Here is a 17624-nt window from a genome sequence, read left to right as displayed (position 1 = left end):
TGGCCTTGGGACTCTCAAATAGATGATGAACTATGGTTCCATTGCTAATGTAAATGTGTGTGGTACCCATTGATGCTGCTCTCCGCGTGATTTCAATTACCATGAATTGTGGATTGCTATAGGCTAAAAATTAAATAGAAAAAGACCAGTCGCCTTGATCAACAGTACGTCGTGGAATTATAAACAATCGGAGTACTAATGCAGGTGGGTTGTTTGCGGGATGCATTTTAAAATTGAAAGTATGTTTCCACTACCAAGTAAACCTTCTTTTTTTTTTTCAGATATCTAATGATTCTACAGCTCAAGTAATGTTTCATCAAGCTATTGGTTCAACTTGACAAACTAAAGTAATCTTTTTTTTTCTTTTTTTTGGTTCAGATATCTAATTAATATGACAAAATACAACAGTGTCTCATATTTGATACTAAATTTATTAGCCATTAGATCTACAATGAATTTTCAGAATAATAGCTAGCCATCCCCCTCGTCTTTAAGGCTTTCCCTTTAATTATGGAGGCAGCGACATTCTTTGCAATTTGCTTGTTCGTATCAACATAGGCTCCTTGTGTGATTTCCATATATATTCTACTTTGTGTGATTTCCATATATATTCTACTTTGACGGAATTGAATGACTTTGTCAAATTTCTCTATATAATTTGCTTGGATTATAATTCTTAAGACTTAACTCAGCATTTGCTTTTCCAGCAATTCAAGACATTATCTTTTTGAATCGCCGACCAGCAGCTTATAAACAATCAAGTAATGTCTACATACATGGTATACAAGCTCCTTGCTTGATATCTCTGCTTTTTTTAAATTGCACACACATTAAGTGGCTTAAAGAGAAAATAGAAAACAGATGATTGCTAGCATTGTAAGAACCAAAATGTAATCATCGCCTGTGTGATAAGTAGTGTATATCGTCTGTCATCATCGAAATGAGACTACAATTTTAAACTCAATTTTAGTTTGTTCTAATCATCGCTTGCGTAATAATTGTCTTAATTCTTTTTTATCACTATTGTCTTAATACTTGTTAGAAACCCATTTTTAAACTTAATTTTAGTATGACAGATTATACATAAGACACTTAAAATTTTAAAACCCGTCGAAATAAGATTATATAATCAAAGCCAACTCCATATCGGTCTATGATGATTTGCAGCAGAATTATTTTCAATTCATTGTATGCAGCAGAATTATTTTCAATTCATTGTAAGTCTAGTAAAATGAGCAAATAATCTATTACTACTATCATGGGGGAGTTATCATTTCAGTGTCTCCAATACTTTTCTCCGCCGCTAATAGACAAAGATTGATCAGATACTAGTCCTAAGCCCACACGTTGTGCAAGTCAGCGAAATCATATAAAAAATATTGAAGTGACATTATAATTAAACTCATTGAACGGAAAAAAAAAATGAAATTTAATTTTCGAAATGATATATAGATAGAAACAGTCTGAAACGTAAAATGGAATAGCAATATCTTATTATGTTCTACTTATTGACATCAAGAATTTGGCTAACTTAGACTCATATATCTAATCAATGTTGGCCACTAGTTAAAATAAGTCTTACCTTTCATGCATCATATTTCAATTTTTCATAGGTTTGTTGATAGAAAGCCCTTCAATCACCCCTTCAAGTGGAAAAGAAAACTCAGTTTATAAGGGAAAAATATCAAATCTCCTATATCTGTCTATTTATAGTGACTATTTGAAAAGGTAGGGACCAATATCTAAAAGAAATGTTATGACTAATTAAGTATCAACTGGGACGTTCTTCATTATTAAGTTAATTAGGATCTTTTGTATAATAAGTAACTGGTTTATGAGGATTTTGTACATATAATCTTGCAAGCCTCATAAATTGATGAAGTTTAGAGCTTTGTCCTGTGTAGGCAGCTCTATCCCAATTCGCACGCAATTTATGTGTTTCGAAGAGGCGACTCCCAATGCCCCAATTATGGGGTTAAGTAAGCATAATTTTTGTTTGTAACAGATAAGTTAGTTTTGCATTATGTATCCTTTCTTAAGAAAATTGCATTTTGAAGAATTAGTGTATTATGCATTATGCACAGTTTGCTTTAAGAAAAGATAGGAATTGACGGAATACTTGATCCTTATTTTAAATCAGAGTTTAGAATGTAAGAGATTCATAGATACTTCCGATTTTATTTTTAAATATATGCACGGGTGTTTTCATGGAATTTTCTTTGTACAAAGGTGATGTTAAAGTGGTCATTCATTTTCTTAATTAATAGTGTAGATTAAAATTCCAAAGCATATTTTTATGGCCACGTCAGTTTCAAAGTATTATCTACATTATATTTCATCCACACTTTATTTTAACTTATAAACAATATCTCATACTTTTTTTTAATTTTATACCAAGTTTCCTCGTAGGGATGTTAAAAGTATGGGCCATCAAATATTTCTATTTTGACATGAATGTTTATGTAGGTTGATAAATGTTAGTATGTCCAAAGATATCAACAAATCATAATCATGACACAACAAACTTAAAATTTTAAAAGTTGTGAAAATAACTAATTTGAAGTGGGAACAAACGCAAAATAGATTAAAAATAACATTTAAAATAATATTAAAAAAATAACCTTAGACCCGTACGAATCTTGCTAGTTTTATAGAAATTCTTCTACACTTACCATCAACTATTTTGTTCAAAATGAATAGAGAAATATGATGGCCCCATGGCCAACAAATAAGTTCACCAGCATTTTCAAGAGTAGTGAAACGCCTAGGAACTCTCACATTGCGAACAATTTGTGTGTGTGTGTGTGTGTGTGTGTGTTTTTTTTTTTTTTTTTTGTCGAACAATTTGTGGTTTAGATAGTGGACTTTTTCTAGTCGGTTTTGATAACATTAGTTTAGGTGGAGACTAGGTGGCTACTTTTTTCTTTTTTTTTTCAATGGAGAATGTAGCAAATCCAATCCTTGGAAGAAGGAAAAATCCTTTCTGATTGTCTAGAGTGCTATGTATCAACCTTAAAGGCAGCTCTTAAGTTAAAGATTGTTCTCATGTAATTCTATAGACATAGATCTTCACGGGTGAAGTGAGTGCATAATTTTGAAGTATAATTTGGCAAAAAGAAAATTTATACCAACAAACAGATTGATAAGCAAGTTAAATTCAGAGCTTTTTCCACACAAAGAATTATGTAGGTATTAATAAAAAAAAAATACAGAAGACAAGAAAGGTAATGTGCAACGTAGGAAGACAACTACATAGATATTTTAGCATTTTGTCCTTTTTGTTCACTTAAGCAAGAAACAATTTAAAATTGAAGATAGTAACCGTTAAAGAACGGTTATCTGTAAATTTGGCTATAGATAGCTAAAGAAACGCAGTTGTAAAGCACTCCTTTTTCGACAATTAACAATCACAAAAAACACGTGTCTTTTGGCTATCTTTTTTACATTGCAAATTTACGTTATATCACACCTTTTTTATCTCCTGTTTATCCTTTATTTTATTGCCTATAGAGAAGAATTAGTCGCTTTCTTTCCGAAACGACACAAAACCAGTCCATATAACAAAAAAAGCTGAAGATTTGTCTCTTCGGTGAAAGATATTCACAAGGGAATACTTTTCCGGCAAACAACAACCGATCATAAGAGATCCAAAAATCAAAGCCAATTCTATGTGGGTTTAAGGTTTGCACTAGACTCATATCCCACGGGATTATGAGCGTAGTAAAATGATCAGATAATCTATTACTAATATCATTAGGAGTTCTTCTACTGGACAAGTGTTGATTAGGTGGTAGTCCTAAGCCCGCTCTTATGCGGGACATGAAACCATATTAAAAATGTAGAAGTAACATCATAATTAACCTAATTAATTGAGAAAAAAGATTGAAGTTCGATTTTCAAAATGGTGCATAGATCCAAACATCTTTAAAACATAAAATGGTTCTATTATTGATATATATATATATATATATATATATATATATATATATATATAACAATTGTTGATAATGTTCTATTTATTGACGCCCAATATTTACTTTAAGAGATCCAACCACAGTCACTAGAAAGAAGGAGGATATGTGTATCGACTATGGAGATCCGTAATGTAACCTTTAACTAAGCACCATCAAATTCTAGGAAAGTTTGCTCTAACAAGGAGGCATTGGAACAAGAAAGCTCTACGTTTCAATGTTTAATAAAGATATAGTATTACTTTTTCCTATTTGTTAGAATGAACCATGTTACATTTTTCTTGAACTTTCTTGCTTTCTATTTTAATTCTTCATTTTTATTATTATTTTAAAGCAATGCTTAATCTGTCAATAAAAATTCAGGTTCCAACAACCCTTCTTATTTTCAAGAATTTCTTTGAATGTATTCCCATACTGTTAAAAGTTAGAAATTAACCATTTGATCAACAAAGTTTTTTAGGATACTTTTGCGTTGCTCTAAAATATAGAGGAGAAATTTTGGAGAAATTTCCTTGGACTCCACACCATGCTACCAAAGTCATCAGATCAATGTTTCTTTATAACTCAGTATCTGTATGATAAACTTCGGTTTGAAATCGTCCCCGTAAACCTAATCAATTTCTAACTTAATGAAGTAAACTAGCCTTCACTCCTAACTTGATGCCTCCTCCAATAAAAAAAATCATGCATCCACGTTAACAGGAAAGCGACGGAATGACTATATAACTAAGCATGTTGACCGACTTTCTTATTTTCTAATTCTCGATTGTCTAAAAGTCGCCATTCTTATCTTGATCGAGGCAGCCGACAGAAGTGATTTGAAAACTTGGCAGCACGCTATTCCAAAAATAAGAATAAAAAATGACCGTTTTTGGTCTTCTCAATCAAGACAAAAATTGTGAACTTTGTTTAATTTATTCGCATTATATAATTTAAATTTCAGTTTCATCAAGTGGCCTGAAAAGGTTTTAAAAAAAAAATTGATTAGTAGCTATTGACATATAAAATGATACCACTTGGACAATCGCTTGTTTAGGAAGTAATTTTTATAGTCCCTCATTATCGACATAACAAAATGTAATCAATAAAGAGAACAAATGGACGAGGACTAGCCACGCCCCCCACAAGCACGTGATAAGTAGCACCCTTAATTTTTTTCACCATATAAATATTTTCATCGATATGTGCATGCGGGTGCTTGTGGGAGTCAACACAAGGTGACGATCAAGATTTCAATCTTATTAAACACCTTCAATAAAAAAAATGTAATAATTAACTCAAAGTATGAGCAAAAGCAAAATAGAATTAAAACTCACATTTAGGATAATATATATGCCACTTGCTAGTTCTATGTAATCTTCATATGCAATTACCGCTGACATAATACAAATAGTCCATAAACTTTGCTCAATATGCAATGTTATCTCTAAAGTTTAAATTTGTTTAACGTGCTCTCCAAACCTTAGCTCAATGCGCCATATGTGTTCTATGAACTTTTGGTAACTATATGAAAATATAGTCTATGGACTTTTATTTATATTCCCAAACGGTGTACGCGAGACCTCTCCTTCAGAACTTGCATACGGTGATTTTCTTCAAGAATTGCCCTTTTTGCAAGATAAAAAGTTGATTTTCTTTTGATTGACAGCTTTGATCTCTCTCCATATAGATATGAAATGGTCCTCCTGTTGAATAATATTTTTATAAAGCCAAAGTCTGGTAATGGCAAGTGACGATAGACACATTGATGCGAAGTATAATTTGGCCCCGAGTGTCAGACGCCATTTGTATCAACAGTGACTTGGAAGTCTTTTTCACACTCTTCCTATGCAGTGAATATTAATGACGGGGATAGTATCATGATATGTTTTCTGAACACCAAGCCTGAACCAAGGGGTCTCATTTCGATTTACTGGAATAAAGGGGCTACAATAATGTTGCTATTTTTCAATCGAGGGCGGTAGAAAGAGCTATGTAATGAGTCTTAAAACCTAGCATTACTGTTGCTTTCTCCATAAAGTCAGATTTTGGTCTTTGACAGCTCGACAATTTGGTGATAGAAACACAGCAACTTTTTGCTTGCACATGGGATCATCAGCGGCAGAGATTCGGTACTAGAGATTCAACAATTCAAAACCTTAACGAGACCCAAACCACGAGAAAGAAAGAGGGGATGGGGATGGGCCATGCAAACACGGTATTCTCACTTTTGTTAAGCACCAGTCAAATCCTTGGGAAGGTGTAAGCTTGCGAGCACGTTGCTCTAAGTACTTACCGACCTAAAATAGAAAAAATAACGTTTAACGTCACAAAAATCTTTAAACTGTGGATCATAAAGAACCACAATCAGTATACATGTGACAAATTTATCCTCTATTAGTTTCTATTAAATTTTAGTATTTTGTTCTTTTTGTTCACTTAAGCAAGAAACAATTTAAAATTGAAGATAGTAACTGTTAAAGAACGGTTATCTGTAAATTTGGCTATAGATAGCTAAAGAAACGCAGTTGTAAAGCACTCCTTTTTCAACAATTAATAATCACAAAAACACGTGTCTTTTAGCTATCTTTTTTACATTGCAAATTTACGTTATATCACACATTTTTTATCTCCTGTTTATCCTTTATTTTATTGCTTGTAGAGTAGAATTAGTCGATTTCTTTCCCAAACGACACAAAACCAGTCCACATAACAAAAAAAGCTGAAGATGTGTCTCTTCGGTGAAAGATATTCACAAGGGAATACTTTCCCGGCAAACAACAACCGATCAAAAAGAGATCCAAAAATCAAAGCCAATTCTATGTGGGTTTAAGGTTTGCACTAGACTCATATCCCAACAGATTATGAGCGTAGTAAAATGATCAAATAATCTATTAATAATATCATTAGGAGTTCTTCTACTGGACAAGTGTTGATTAGGTGGTAGTCCTAAGCCCACTCTTATGCGGGACATTGAAACCATATTAAAAATGTAGAAGTAACATCATAATTAACCTAATTAATTGAGAAAAAAGATTGAAGTTCGATTTTCAAAATGGTGCATAGATCCAAACATCTTTAAAACATAAAATGGTTCTATTATATATATATATATATATATATATATATATATATATTAAATAACAATTGTTGATAATGTTCTATTTATTGACGCCCAATATTTACTTTAAGAGATCCAACCACAATCACTAGAAAGAAGGAGGATATGTGTATCGATTATGGAGATCCGTAATGTAACCTTTAACTAAGCACCATCAAATTCTAGGGAAGTTTGCTCTAACAAGGAGGCATTGGAACAAGAAAGCTCTACGTTTCAATGCTTGATAAAGATATAGTATTACTTTTTCCTATTTGTTAGAATGAACCATGTTACATTTTTCTTGAACTTTCTTGCTTTCTATTTTAATTCTTCATTTTTATTATTATTTTAAAGCAATGCTTAATCTGTCGATAAAATTTCAGGTTCCAACGACCCTTCTTATTTTCAAGAATTTCTTTGAATGTATTCCCATACTGTTTAAAGTTAGAAATTAATCATTTGATCAACAAAGTTTTTTAGGATACTTTTGCGTTGCCCTAAAATATAGAGGAGAAATTTCGGAGAAATTTCCTAGGACTCCGCACCATGCTACCAAGTCATCATATCAATGTTTCTTTATAACTCAGTATATGTATGATAAACTTTGGTTTGAAATCGTCCCCATAAACCTAATCAATTTCTAACTTAATGAAGTAAACTAGCCTTCACTCCTAACTTGATGCCTCCTCCAATAAAAAAATCATGCATCCACGTTAACAGGAAAGCGACAGAATGACTATATATAACTAAGCATGTTGGCCGACTTTTTTATTTTCTAATTCTCGATTGTCTAAAAGTCGCCATTCTTATCTTGATTGAGGCAGCCGGCAGAAGTGGCTTGAAAACTTGGCAGCATGCTATTCCAAAAATAAGAATAAAAAATGACCATTTTTGGTCTTCTCAATCAAGACAAAAATTGTGAACTTTGTTTAATTTATTCGCATTATATAATTTAAATTTCAGTTTAATCAAGTGGCCTGAAAAGGTTTAAAAAAAATTGATTAGTAGCTATTGACATATAAAATGATACCACTTGGACAATCGCTTGTTTAGGAAGTAATTTTTATAGTCCCTCATTATCGACATAACAAAATGTAATCAATAAAGAGAACAAATGGACAAGGACTAGCCACGCCCCCCACAAGCACGTGATAAGTAGCACCCTTAATTCTTTTCACCATATTAATATTTTCATTGATATGTGCATGTGGGTGCTTGTGGGAGTCAACACAAGGTGACGATTAAGATTTCAATCTTATTAAACACCTTCAATAAAAAAAAAATGTAATAATTAACTCGAAGTATGAGCAAAGGCAAAATAGAATTAAAACTCACATTTAGGATAATATATATACCACTTGCTAGTTCTATGTAATATTCATATGCAATTACCGCTGACATAATACAAATATTCCATAAACTTTGTCCAATATGCAATGTTATCTCTAAAGTTTAAATCTGTTTAACATGCTCCCTAAACCTTAGCTCAATGCGTCATATGTATGAACTTTTGGTAATTATATGAAAATATAGTCTATGGACTTTTATTTATATTCCCGAACGGTGTACACAAGAACTCTCCTTCAGAACTTTTTTTCTTTCTTTGGTCGATAAAGCATTTACCATTACTAATTTGTTGCTGAACGGCAACTCCCAACTTCTTTTTTAGGGCTTTTGAAATGTTTGTTGGCCCACAATTTGTAACTTAACTGGAAAAGCACTACCCATGTTAATTTTGATACCTTTCTAGGTTTTTATTAAGTCCCCGGTCAAACAGATCGAAACATCACTAAACATAAAATGGCTGTGTCATTGATTATATATTGAATAGTAATTGTTGATAACATTCTATTAATAACGCCCGAGAATTAGTATAAGAGATCTAACGATCCAGAATCTTAATGAAGATCCAAATCACTAAAAAGAAGAAAGAGATAGATATTGATTATATTGACTATAGAGATCTGAAACGTAACCTTAATTAAGTTAACTAAGCACTTTCAAATCCTTTGGATGCTGAAAATTAGGAAAAGTGTTAAAAAAGTTCTAAACTTTTTGCATTTGTGTCAATTTAGTCCTAAACCTTTTTTTGGTACCAATTAAGTCCTAAGCCTTTTTTTGGTACCAATTAAGTTCTAAACATTTTTACGTTATGCCAATTTAGTCATTTCCAGCCAATTTTGGCTGGATTTTGCTGACTAGACACTAGATGGCTGGCGTGGCCTGATTAGTGCTGACGTGGACAACTTTTAATAATATTTTTGAATTTTTTCTTTTTTCTTTTTATTTTTATTTTTTCTATTTTCTATTTTCTATTTCTTTTTCTTTTCCTTCTCCTCCTCCTTCCTCCAACCGATCGCCATACCTTAGCGACCGGCTAGAGGCGATAGCCGACAAGGTCGAGACCTCGCTGGCCACCTCGTTAGTGGCCGCCAGGGCGACAAGGCTCGCCCTCACCGGATCTAGCGAGGGTTAAGCCTCGCCCATGGCCGACAAGGGCAAGCCTCGCCTGCCCGGCGAGAGGCCACCCTCGAGGCCTAGGTAGTGAGGCTCTCCCTTGCCGGATCTGGCAAGGGTCGAGCCTCGCCCATGGCCAACGAGGGCGAAGTAACCCTTGTCCTTGAGGCGATCGATGAAGCTCACCCACTCGGGCCACGGGTGGTGGTCGTGGTGGAGGAGGAACGGCACCTCTTAGGTTGCGAGGGCAACCTCGCGCCCAGCTGGCAGGGCTCGCCCTCGCCAGCCATGGCCAAGGCTCGACCCTTGCCGAATCCGGCAAGGTTGAGCCTCGCCACCCAATGCGAGGCTACCCTCATGGCCACTAGTGAGGTGGTCAGTGAGGTCGAGAGGTCGACCTCGACCTCGACCTCGCCGACTGTCGCCTCTGGTCGGTCACCGAGGTCCAACGACCAATTGGAGGAAGAATGAGGAGAAGGAAAAATCAAAAGAAAAAATCAAAATAAAAAATATCAAAAATATTAAAATATTATTAAAAATTGTCAACATCAACGTCAATCATGCCACGTTAGCCGACCGACATCCAATCAGCAAAATCTAGCCAAAATTGGGCGGAAATGACTGAATTGACACAACGTAAAAATGTTTAGAACTTAATTGGCACCAAAAAAATGTTTATGACTAAATTGGCACAAATCAAAATATTTGTGACTTTTTTAGCACTTTAAACATTTTTGTGTCTAAAATTATTTTCGTTCTGAACATCTAATTTTAAACACTCGTGAGTTTGAAAATATTTTGAATCATTGATGAAAGACATCAAAATCAGGAAAATCTCAATTCAATAACTTTGAAACTTGACTATCATAAAATATAAAATTCAGAGTATATCAATCCCTTCTACAATTACTAGAATTATAATGGTAACAAAAAAATCATGTCAAATACTATTGTTAAACATGGAAAATTTAGGATGTCATAGCTTACAACCCTAGTATTAGACGCAAGTTCTCCCAAACCCATACCTTATACAACATTCAGGTGTTAATGAAAATTTTCGAATGAGGAGTCGCCATCAACCAATTAAGGTAAGTTAGAAACCAAGTGAAGATGGAAGTATACTTTACTTCCTATGTAACCAGAGAATCTACGGTCAAGTAGCCTGGATTAATTTCAAACTTATTCACTAACATACAAATTATCATACGAGTGTGCAATCATTAAAATAGCAATCAGTAACCAAGGAAAGCGTTAAGAGCAAGGATCTAACATGAAATAAACACCAATCCTAACAAAGCTAAAGGTAAATGACAATCATCATTATGGAAATGTGCAATCAAGGGCATTTGTCTTTAAGGACAATTGAAACCCTAAAGTAAAACCTTAAGGGCTTGTTCAATTTTGAGCATGATTCTAGGTTAAAAAGCTTTCACTTTTTAAAACAAAGTTACTTATTAAAAAAAAAAAAAGCTATTTAAAAATGTTTGAGGAATTTTAATTTTTCTAGATTTTTTTTTTTGGAATTTCTAGGAATTTTAGAGATTTTACTAATTTTCTTATATTTTTATTTTTCCAAATTCTCCACAATTTTAATTTTTTTAATTTTTTAATACTTCTTTAACTTTTTAATAGTTAATAATTCCAAAAAATGGGAAATCGAACTGGGTCCTTGAGCCCAGTCAGAATAAAGGCGGTATTCCGGCTTCGCCGAGATGGGCTAAAGGGTGTAATTGAGTCCATCCTCAAACCCTCTCCAATTCCGACCTTCCTAGACTCCCTAGTTAAGCCCCATGTTTGCTTAACTTAAACCAGGCCCAAATTGAGAAGATCCACGACTAGCCTGCTCTTCTAATAAAGCAAGGCCAAACCCATACTAAAGCCTCCTTCAAAAAGGGATGGATTAAACCCAAGTCCATACCCTAATTTTCTATACTTCTCGCTCACTTTTTCTTCACATTCAACTCATCCACAGAAACATTTCCAAAACGTAAAACTTCCCTTCTTTTGGCTCCTTCCCTCAGCCTCCATAATGATTACTAAAACTTTCTGTATCCATCATTTTCAGTTAGTGGATTGAAAGCTCATTCGATTTTCTCTGCTAACTCATGAACCTCGAGACTCACAATTTAAGATCAACGCACCAAAATCTCAAGCCACAAACACATGGCCTTCACCGTTGACTACCCGTCATCGTATCGATTCATCCTATACATTCCAGCCGTTCGTACACTCCATCTGCTTCATTCTAGCAAGTATCCCAAAGGCAACACCGAAACGTGCAAAACAAGGAGCCAAAAAAAAAAAAAAAGAGGGGGGGCGTACGGTCATGTACTCGAGCCACAGAAAAATGAACTCAAAATGAATGACTCGATGATAAATATTGCGATTTAAAAAAAGAAGAAAGAAATGATCATCAAAGTGTTTTTGATTCAGGGGATGTTCCCCATACAATAACAAAGGTTCATTTGGACATTTTTGCAAACGAATAGCATGCAGCGCATTGAGGAGAAGCAAATGACCATTCTAGGGCTCAGACTCGTGTCTAGACCCGTGCCCACCAGAGAAATCAACTCAGTCGAACACAAAAGACTCAAGAACCGCATCGTGCTGTCCCCGAGCTGAGATCCTCGGGGCAAGAGAGGTTCGGCCCGAAAAGGCACTTACCGGAGATGTGGGTACCTAGAAAACGAGGTCGGGATGACAAGGATAACGACCGATGGTCGTCAAACGGAACTCAAGCATGGTCGAGTGATCGGAGAACTCCTTCTCACCCTCAATCGCTCTCTCTACCAATCCCTCGAGCGTACATTCTCCGGCCAGTCGCTCCTTCAGTGAGCGTCTTCCCCCTCTAATCGCTCTCTTTCTGCTTGCACACTTTCTCTCTCCACCCCAGTGAGCCAACTCACTCTCTCTGGCGCGGCTTTTCTTTCTTGGAGTTCCAGAACCACCACGTTCTCTTCCCCTTTTCCTCGATTCTCTTTCTCGGCCCCCTCTCCCCGTTTTCTCAGCCAAAGAAGAACTTCTCCCTGAGCTCTCTCTCTCTCCCTTTCTTTCCATCCTCGTCCATCTCCCTCTCTCCCAGGACGACGCCAACTACCCTCGCCGATCATCCTAGCCAAGCGTCGTGCGTGCAACATTCTCCTCGCTCGTCCTTCCTCTCGTACCGTCCTCGTATGGTCCTCCTGTCCTTTGTCGTGGGCCTCGCGTCCAAATGCGCAAATAAGGAGATAAAAAGAAGAGTAAGGGGGCCGTGGTTGGCGAAAGGAAACGATGGGCCCGCCTGCTCGGGGGGGGGGGGGGGGGGGGGGAAGAAAAAGAAGGAGAAAATGAAGAAGGGGCCAACCCGGCCCGACTTCGTTTCTTCTTCTCTCTTTTATTCAAAAATATATATATATATATATATATATATATATATATATATATATATATTATTTTTTATCAACCAACTTTATTTTTATTTTTATTTTTATTTTTTAAAAATTAATAATAATCAATACTAGTAATGCAAATAATCCTAATGTCTATATACAATGCAATTTAATGGAAATTATTTTTGCTAGAGATTATAAATTAATCTCTAATTTTCTAAACAATTAAGCCATAAATAAATAAGAAAAATTAGGTATTAACAACTACTTATCTTTGAATGGGAGCTCGAACAAGTATCATATTCACAAGAAAATTGAGGATATCAATCCCGCTGTTGGAAAGTCGTTCAAGAATGAATCACTAGAACATGCTAAACCATCCCAACAAGAATACAATGATTTGATCCAGTAATGGAGTGACTGAACTTTTTGATTCACAATGGGATTGTCAAGTATTCTATGTTAACAACTAGTAGAGTAAACTAGAGACAAGATAAGGCTTGTCATCAACTATTAGTCACTCAATTATTTTTTGCAAGATGGTAAGCTCCCGCCCCCCAATCGAATTAGAACTCGTCTTTCTAACCTTTCTTGTGCAAGAATACATTCCAAGTTTGGTCTCAAATGGAGAATCTGGCTACTTAAAATTGGGAAAAGTGACAAAAAAGTCCTAAACATTTTGCATTTATGTCAATTTAGCTCTAAGCATTTTCACTTAGTATCAATTTAGTCTTAAATCTTTTTACTTGGTGCCAATTTAGTCCTTTCAGATTAATTTTAATTATATTTTGCTTACTGAGCATTAGTTGAGTAACATGGCACAATCGACACTAACATGAATAACTTTTTAATAATATTTTAAGATTTTTTTATTTTGATTTTTCCTTTTTCTTTTTCTTCTCCAGCCTCTTCCTCCAGCCGATTGCCAATCCTTGGCGACCAGCCAAAGGCAACACCTAGAGAGGTCAAGGTCAACCTCATTAGTCACTGGCGAGGCTTGAGCCCTTGCTAGAGGCCACGAGGGCTACTTGCGCTAGGCAACAAGGCTCCCCCTCGCTGGATTTGGTAAGGGTCAAGCCTCACTAGCCACAGTCAAGGCTTGACCTCGGCAAATCAAATGAGATCGACCTTGCCTAGCCTCTGATGGCTAGCTCGAGGCTGCCAGGCCGTGAGGACAACCTCATGTTGAGCTGGTGAGGGCTCGTACCTCACGTAATGGCTAATGAGGCTTGCTGGAGACTGGTGAGGTCGACATTGACCTCCCAAAGGTTGTCTCTAGTCTGCCACCGAGGTCCAACAACTGGGGGGGAAGAAGGAGGAGAAGAAAAGAATAAAATAAAATATAAAAAATCGAAAAAAAAAAAAATATATATATTAAAATATTATTAAAAGTTGTCAACATCAATATCGATCATGCCATGTCAATGGACCAGTGCCCAGTCCAATCAAAATTAGTTGAAAGGACTAAACTAACATCAAATGAAAGCGTTTAGGACTAAATTAACACTGATAAAAAAATTTATGATTAAATTGGCAATCATGTCACTTGGTCTTTAAAGGGCCTCATTCTTATTCCAAAAGGTCATATGGAAGATTTTTATAGTCCTATACAAATCCTTTGGATGCAATTTCAAAGAAATTTATGAAGAATATTGAGAACTTCAGGGATCCTATACGAAGAGAATCAAATTATTTTGAGATTTTTATGGCCATGTACTTGTCAAGAGAAAATGCCTATTGGATTATTCCCACGCATATCATGCCGCCATAGGATGTCTCAACCATATTAGACGAGTACAAGCAGAGCTAACCAGAACCAATGGATTTTTCCCAATACCCATGGAATTTTAGTGAGTCTGATCTTGAAGACACGTGACAACCAAATTTAAGCTCAAATGAAGATCCTAATCTCGACCCATACCATGAACCTATAAATAGAGAGGGAATCTTTCAAAATTCATGTGACTAATTAATAAAATTAAATTGTAAGATTTGTTGTATTATTGAGTTTATAACAAATCTTTCCAAATTTTGTTACTTTGATAACTCTGTGATATTTCTTGCCATTGTGTAATATATTTTGTCAGTTATACTATCTTATGGATTGTCCCTATTAATCTAATCTCATCTTTATAAGGCGATATGCTACTTGAATAGAAGGCAAAGTCGGGAGAGTTGTAAAATTCCCAAAGTTCTGATACATTCTTTCAACTGTTCTTCTAAACTTTTCTCCTCTGGGCACGGTGATATTTGAAGGATAGTATTACAATATTGATCCCATAAGATGAACCGGTTCAACAAGTACGATTTTCGCTTCCCACTTTAAGCGGATCTTACGGATCACAAAATTTTCCCTGAGGCCAGAGAGTCTTAATATGAAGATTAATGGTATTGAGAGACTAACGTGTAGTCTTTAACAGCCGAGAGGAAGGGCTCGTGTGTTAGGAAAGCATACAGCTCTCGAATTTCGATTAGCCCATCCTCTTGATCCTCTCATGACAGAAGGAGGATCAAGTTGGCGTCCATTGGAAACTCTCAAAGGGCCCATCTCTCAGACACCACTGAGCGTAATATCTATAGTCTAAACAGGCCGAGATGGGCTCAATTTGATGTCCTAGTTTCTCATTGCAAATTCTCAACTACACCCATGGGCCTGGGAAGGGAACGAGGACTTACCTCTTCGTCTCGAGCAAGGATTCCATTGACTGTAGCATTTGTCATTTCGCCTAAATTTGCAAATTATTTTCGCTATGGTCTTTGCAAAAAATCGTACAAAATCCAGCAGCAGGCATTCTAAAGTAGGAAAAGTCAGCTAGAATTCATGATTTAGCATGGAACTTGACTGAGTCTTTGACCTTGGAGTTCAAAGCCATTTGAAAAGTTTCAACGTAGTCTTTCTTTCATACTTAAAAGACTGCAGATCTTTTTTTCTCGAGGAAGTGAATTGTGCCGGTTTCTTTTGCTCCTCGAAGCACGTTGCACGGCCTGGACACTGTCCATTGGGCCAGATAAGATATGTTAAGGTTGAAGCTTTTCCGACCCAACGCAGCTTTCAAATTTCGTGACTACTTATTAGATGACCGAAATGCGATCATCTCATCTTAATCTCCACACTGAAAAAAAAAGAGAGTAAAGAGAGGGCATTATATATCATCAAGGATAAATATTCAACATCTCCGTACCTTCTATGGAGCATGTATTCTCATCTTTGAAATTTATTCCATATTTTCTGGCATAAAATCATCTCAATACATTTCGAATCAGTCATTGCACATAATGCGTGCGTGAAAGTTAGTACACAGAAAAGTAAAACCTTAAAGCTAAGGTCTCGACTTTTTACTTAATTCCTAACAAGTACTCCAAACTTCATAATTGAACAATGACCTAAAGTTTTGATGCATTGGGATTATTCCCAGTTAAATAGAGATGTGATGGAACAATTTACTATCGAAGCACAACAATAGAAAATTTTCACGTCTTCATTGGTAAATTGAATCAATTTACTCCTAGTTCAAGAGGATTCTTATGCATCTTAATAGTAAAGTGTAGTTTGGTGATGCAATAATGAGTGTTTGTTTTCTTGAGATAAATCTTTTCGTGGAAAAATAAATGATTTGGATAATATGTTTTTCGTATAAAATTGATTGCTCGTATCACTTGCAAAAATGAAGAATGAAATGTCTGTAAAAAATTTTAGAGATAAATTTTTGCGAAAAAAAGTTATTTATTTATTTTTCACGAAAGAAATAGAATCCAAATATTGTTTGAATTAATATGATTGCTTCACTCACAGAAGAGAAGAGAAGTCTGTCCTCTCTTCAGTTGATCTGGATTCCTAATGTAGATTGAAGAGACTTTTGTTTTCATTACTGACTTGTCGCGACATTCTTTGATATGTTGATTGTACAGCTTGAGATGTCTCAATATTACTTAGCCAGTTTTAGTAGTTCTGATTCCTTCCCACGTGTTGAAGCTTTGAGGCTAACCAAAGTTGCTTGCTTATTTAAAGGATTGCTTGTGGTTTGTGAACGTAGGTTGACTATTTTTGAGAATTTTGGAGGGATTTTATTTGGGAGGATAAAAAAAATGAAAAAATCTATCAGTCCCAAATTTAGGTAGCATGTCGAATAAATTAGTAAGTGAGGTCCTCCACAGAAATTAATAAAAAAAAAGATGATGTCCACGAAAGGAGTCCAAAGCTTGGAAAGTCTAATAAAGCCAAATCAGAGTCAAAACTTGCATGCGTAATACTGTTTTGCTTTACATAAAACCATCAAGGTTATTATAGTTTCGCCCTACTTTTCATGTTCGTGCATTTGCTTTGGGTGTAAAGTATGAGGACCTTTATGATTTTTTTTTAAAAAAGTAGAAGGATCTTACTATTACGAGGTGCAGAGTGTAAAAATTTTCAAAATACAGCGGTTCAAAGTGCAAAGCCTTGCAAATAGAGGATGACAAATAAATTAAAGAGAAAAATTAAGAACGGCTCCCGTAATTAGGTGTGAAACTTGATTTTCATTCATGGGAGATACTAAATTAGTACATGTTATGTAAACTAACTCTCTTCTTATCATTCTAATTTATCGAAACAAAATACTCTTTCTTTCTAAATTTGTTTGGTCATGTCCAAAGAAGAAACGACCCATGCAAATAAAGCAACTCATACGCATGCTTTTCCTACTTTTTCTCTTTCTTTCCTTTTTTTTCCCCTTTTCTTTTTGGGTCATCGGAGCTTCAATCATTCATTAG

The sequence above is a fragment of the Rutidosis leptorrhynchoides genome, unplaced genomic scaffold (assembly GCF_046630445.1).
Source record: "Rutidosis leptorrhynchoides isolate AG116_Rl617_1_P2 unplaced genomic scaffold, CSIRO_AGI_Rlap_v1 contig311, whole genome shotgun sequence".
In the NCBI taxonomy this organism is placed as follows: domain Eukaryota; kingdom Viridiplantae; phylum Streptophyta; class Magnoliopsida; order Asterales; family Asteraceae; genus Rutidosis; species Rutidosis leptorrhynchoides.
The sequence above is the reverse complement of the archived record's forward strand: the minus strand, read 5'-3'. Positions refer to the sequence as shown.